Below are 6131 nucleotides of genomic sequence, written 5' to 3' on the forward strand. Positions count from 1 at the left end.
ATTACAGTCACATATATTGTGGTAGATATGATCGATACTATATTCAATAAAAATATATTTGATAGAAATATTCGATAAATTGAATGGTAGAAAATTCAATGTTGAAATATTCGATAGAATATTCGATACCACTCAATAGTGTCGATAAATTCAATAATATATATCACACCAAAAAACTTCAAGTATATGCTGTTATTTGGGAAGAGGGGGCGCTATCTTCTAGCGCTCTATCCCAATTTGGGAAACTGAATGTCACTGAAAATGTTGTATGTGTATTCACTGGGAGCGCAACATGTTCATAAAGTGTCCACAGGAATCCTGATAATGTGAAAAGTCTCTTATAGCATATCCTTTTAAGGTCGATATGAGCTTTGGATTGAAGAAAACTTTAAATCGATGTTTGGCTTACCGTCTAGCGTCTGCTGTCTCCCTATTGCTTCAATGGAGCTTTAAATATTTGCCGGCTTATTCAGTCGCTCCATACAGCAAGCTGGTTTAAATTTCGCGGGAGTTCCAAAGATCGCGGGAGTTGCCACTCTGTTCCGCAATTTCCTTCGGTGCAGCTTTCGACGATAAGAATAGTTAATCCTTTACTGTAGAGATTTTCTTCTGTATGGCCATACAGTATTATCGGAGGCTTTTCAATGCAGGTACATCACTTGTTTCACCATACGCGTTACGGGTAGATTCACTCTCCCTTCCTCAGTGGTCAAGTGTCTGCCTGCTCGAGTGCTCGCTCATTTTCCTATTACTTCATTTTCCTATTACTACATTTGCCTTTTAAGAGAGGGTGGGGTGATTCCCTCTATATGAGCTTGCAGCACCATACCTTAACTACTTGCTAGTGAGCCACCACAACCTACCACTATTAACTTCATATAACATTTGAACAGAACATTAACTTTTATAAACTTTATTGAACTTTTGGAACAGAACATGAACTTTTTTTCTTACCGGTGATTTTTTTTATTTTTTTTTCCCTTTATAGGACAAACCTCTCCTTCCCCATGGGACAATGTGCAAAGCGCAAATCGTCCAGAGATGTGGCAAAGTACATTATGCACTTTATCCCAGGTGAAAGGAGAGGTTTGCAGCAGCTGTGAGCGAAAGGGCCCTAATAGCCCTGTATGCCTGTCCTGTGTAACGTAATCCCTATGCTAAGTGTACCTGTGTGTGGTACTTCCGGAAACACTCCCCTAAGCATAGGGCAGGCTGGTCAGGGCAGTCAGGACAGAAATAGCGGGTGTCACACCTTATTCCACTCCTGCTACAGACACGACATCTTTTTCGGGGTGGCGCTTGGGTTGAGGTACCAGGAATGACACTGGGGAAATGTCGCTCGTGTAGACGGCTAACTACACTATATGTCGCTCGTGTAGACGGCTCACTACACTGGTGGATGGGGCCACGGAACCTCCTGGATACAGGAGGTTCTCGATGATCTCTTCCTGAAATTTGAGGAAGGAACCTGTTCTCCCAGCCTTACTGTAGAGAACAAAACTATTGTACATAGCCAATTGAATTAAACATACAGACACCTTCTTATACCAGCGTCTGGTGCGGCGGGACACTAAATAAGGAGCCAACATCTGGTCATTGAAGTCCACCCCTCCCATGAGCAAATTATAGTCGTGGACCGAGAGGGGCTTTTCAATGACTCCAGTTGCTCGTTCTATTTGGATTGTCGTGTCTGCGTGAATGGAGGAGAGCATGTAAACGTCACGCTTGTCTCTCCATTTCACCGCAAGCAGTTCTTCGTTACACAAGGCAGCCCTCTCCCCCCTTGCAAGACGGGTGGTAACGAGCCGTTGGGGGAAGCCCCGGCGACTAGGTCGCGCGGTGCCACAGCAGCCAATCTGTTCTAGAAACAAATGCCTGAAGAGGGGCACACTTGTGTAGAAATTGTCCACATAAAGATGGTACGCCTTGCCAAATAAGGGTGACACCAAGTCCCAGACTGTCTTCCCACTGCTCCCCAGGTAGTCAGGGCAACCGACCAGCTCCAGGGTCTGATCTTTACCCTCAGACTCGAAATTTGTGCGTATAGCCTGTGGCCCTTTCACAGAGCTTATACAATTTGACCCCATACCTGGCGCGCTTGCTTGGAATGTATTGTTTGAAGTCAAGGTGCCGGGTAAAATGTATCAGGGACTCGTCTATGCAGATGTTTTGCTCAGGGGTATACAAATCTGCAAATTTGGTGTTAAGGTGGTCTATGAGGGGCCGAATTTTGTGGAGCCGGTCAAAAGCTGGGTGGCCTCTGGGACGAGAGGTGGTGTTGTCACTAAAGTGCAGGAAACGCAGGATGGTCTCAAATCGTGTCCTGGACATGGCAGCAGAGATCATGGGCATGTGATGAATTGGGTTCGTGGACCAATATGACCGCAATTCATGCTTTTTTGTCAGGCCCATGTTGAGGAGAAGGCCCAGAAAAGTTTTAAATTCGGAAACTTGGACGGGTTTCCACCGGAAAGACTGGGCATAAAAGCTTCCCGGGTTGGCGGCTATAAATTGAGTGGCATACCGATTTGTTTCTGCCACGACTAAGTCCAAGAGCTCCGCAGTCAAGAACAGCTCAAAAAAAAACAATGCCGATCCGATCTGAGCTGTCTCAACCTTGAACTCCAGACTGGGCTGTGAAAGGGGGAACTACTGGTGCGGCTGAAGTTGGGGGCTGCCAATCAGGGTTTGCCAGCACCTCAGGGACTCTACGGACCTGTCTGTGCGGTGGTTACGACGGGGGAACTAATTCACGTGCCACCGTACCAGCTTAAACTGCCCTTCTGGTGCTCGCCACTTCACCATGTTCTACGGCAGTGCTGGTACTAGGTCCAGGATGGGCTGCGCTGCTGGTGTATGCCTCACCATGTGATCCGACAGCGCCAGCCCCACTCTGCTACCCTTGAAGCGGATCCTGCGCAACCTGTGGTCTAGCAACACGGGGCCGGGTACGCCTGGTGGTATCAGGGACCTCAACCTCATCGTCCGAACTTTGGGTCAGACTGCCACTGCTTTCTACAGGTTCATATTCTGACCCGCTAGATTCGTCAGATGAGGGTTCCCATTCCTCATCCGACTGGGTCAGAATCCTGTAGGCCTCTTCAGAAGAATACCCCCTGTTTGACATTTGGACTACTAAATTTAGGGGTATTCCCTGAGACTACCCAAGAAAAAAAGCAAGCCTGTCTTACAAATGGGAGGCTAGCGAAGTACACGAAGCCGCTGCGATTGATAAAAAATATCCAAACTGATTTTTTTTATTGCCGCAGCGCTTGTGAAGTGATTGTGCAGTGATAAAACATTTTTTTGTCACTGCGGCGGGGCAGGCGTGGGTGAACGCAGGCCTGATCGGGCAAACACTGCGTTTTGGGTGGAGGGCGAGATAACGTGACACTAATACAATTATAGATCTGACTGTGATCAGTTCTGATCACTTACAGATACTATAAAAGTACCAATGCTGATTAGCGATACGCTAATCAGCGAATCAGTGACTGCGGTGCGGTGGGCTGGGCGCTAACCGATGCTAACTACCTACCAAAGGGGCCTAAACTAACCTAAAACCTAACAGTCAATACCAGTGGGGAAAAAAAGTGACAGTTTACACTGATCACTTTTTTCCGTTTCACTAGTGATTGACAGGGGTGATCAAGGGGTTAATTGGGGTGATGTACTTACAGTGATGTGTGCTCTCTGCTGGAACCAACCGACGAAAAGGAACCAGCAGAGAGCACAGAAGCCATTTAACACATTATATTTATAAATATAATGTGTTATATGGCTTGTGATTAGATTTTTTGAAAATCACCAACCTGCCAGCGATGATCATTGGCTGGCAGGCTGGTGACGAACTCCTCCTTTATCTTTTGCCGGCCCGCACTGCGCATGCGCGGGCCGACTATGCGCGTAATCTCGCGTCGCGCGAGATGACGCACCGAAGCGTGAAGGAGGAATAAATCGACCGCCGCCGGAACACAATCCTGCGTTAGGCGGTCTGGAGGCGGTTAACAGTGACCGCCCCTTTAACAGTGACCGCCCCTTTAACAGAGACCTCCACAGTGCCCGCCCCTTTAAAAGTGACTTTCACAGTGAACGCCTTCTAGTCCTTTTCATTACTTTTTTAGAGCCATTTTAGTTCTCCAAAGTTCGGGTCCCCATTGACTTCAATGGGGTTCGGGTTCTGGGTCAAGTTCGGGTCCCAAACTCGAACTTTTTTGTGAAGTTCGGCCAAACCCGTCGAACCCGAACATCCAGGTGTCCGCTCAACTCTATCCAAAAACAGAGCCCGGAAACTATAGGCCGGTAAGTTTAACATCCATCGTGGGTAAACTGTTTGAAGGTTTTCTGAGAGATGCTATCTTGGAGTACCTCAATGAAAATAAGCAAATAACGCCATATCCGCATGGCTTCATGAGGGATCGGTCATATCAAACTAATTTAATCAGTTTCTATGAGGAGGTAAGTTCTAGACTTGACAGCGGCGAATCAATGGATGTCGTATATCTGGACTTCTCCAAAGCATTTGACACTGTACCGCATAAAAGGTTAGTATATAAAATGAGAATGCTCGGACTGGGAGAAAATGCCTGTATGTGGGTAAGTAACTGGCTGAGTGATAGAAAACAGAGGGTGGTTATTAACGGTACACACTCAGATTGGGTCACTGTCACTAGTGGGGTACCTCAGGGGTCAGTATTGGGCCCTATTCTCTTCAATATATTTATTAATGATCTTGTAGAAGGCTTGCATAGTAAAATATAATTTTTTGCAGATGACACTAAACTGTGTAAAGTAATTAACAGGGAAGAGGACAGTATACTGTATATATACTACAGAGGGCAGTACACTGTATATATACTTGTATATTACAGAGGACAGTATACTGTAAATATATATATATACTACAGAGGACAGTATACTGCTACAAAGGGATCTGTATAGATTGGAGGCTTGGGCAGATAAGTGGCAGATGAGGTTTAACACTGACAAATGTAAAGTTATGCACATGGGAAGGAAAAATGCAAGTCACCCGTACATACTAAATGGTAAAACACTAGGTAAGGCCTCCTGCACACGACCGTATGGCTTTCTCAGTGTTTTGCGGTCCGTTTTTCATGGATCCGTTGTTCCGTTTCCGTTGCGTTTCCGTTTCTGTTCATTTTTTCGTTCCGTTTTTCCGTATGGCATATACAGTATACAGTAATTGTGGTCATGGCTACGGCAGAGAGCTCGTGCCCTGAACGTGCCGAACCTGACAGAGGAAACCACCCTGCCTACCTAATATGGCTGGAGAGGTGCCCTTAGCCATGCCGCGGGTAAGCCTAAAAGGGGGCATACCCTGAGGAGTATGAAAGAAAAAGGGGAGGGTGGGTGGGGCACCAGAAAACGCACGCAAATGGGGAGAGGGCGTGCCTCCTTTTAAGTGCGCCTACGCCCCTCCCACAAATGCAGGCTGACATGTCAGCCTTAAGCTACTTGTGGTCATGGCTACAGCAGAGAGCTCGTGCCCTGAACGTGCCGAACCTGACAGAGGAAACCACCCTGCCTACCTAATATGGCTGGAGAGAGGTGCCCTTAGCCATGCCGCGGGTAAGCCTAAAAGGGGGCAAAAAGACACACAAGTAGGGAGAGAAATACCTTTATTGGCAGTGTACCAAGTTACAAAACCAAACTGTGGAATGCCTGGGATATCTCGGCCTGGGGGTTAGGTATGTAGCGCGTGAAGCATGAGGAGCGCCAGCGACCCATTTTCCGGATGATGTGACCGGGGACGTTGTGTTTTGAAGCTGCGGATGCAGCTCCAATGCGGAAAGAGTGCCCTGAAATGGCCTTGGGGTTGAAACCCAAGCCCGTTGCCAGAGTGCGGACGTGCGAGATGAATTGCGAGGCCGTGAGGGCTGAGGCCTGAAATGGGAGCAATGGGTGATCAGGGGCGGAGTCCCCCAGAGCCAACAGCAGACTCTTGAGTACCTGGACCGGGCACCATGCATTGGTAGATGGGAAGAAATTCACCTCAACTGGTGAACCCACCTGCGAGGTTTTGGAAGTGAAGAGGTGTAGGGAGAAATGGTCGTGGTGCCAGACTAGCTGACCCCTGGTGAGACCCTTGGACCTAGCTGAAGTGCGGGTGA

The 6131-nt window shown here is 47.6% G+C and overlaps 1 protein-coding gene across 1 annotated transcript in view; it reads left to right on the plus strand.

Annotated features, from left to right (window-relative positions):
- LOC120992022 (zinc finger protein 850-like) overlaps positions 1-6131 on the plus strand; it is a 184884-nt gene that overhangs the window by 144541 nt on the left and 34212 nt on the right. The window lies entirely within an intron of this gene.

Source organism: Bufo bufo, chromosome 2 (genome assembly GCF_905171765.1).
Source record: "Bufo bufo chromosome 2, aBufBuf1.1, whole genome shotgun sequence".
Classification (NCBI taxonomy): Eukaryota; Metazoa; Chordata; class Amphibia; order Anura; family Bufonidae; genus Bufo; species Bufo bufo.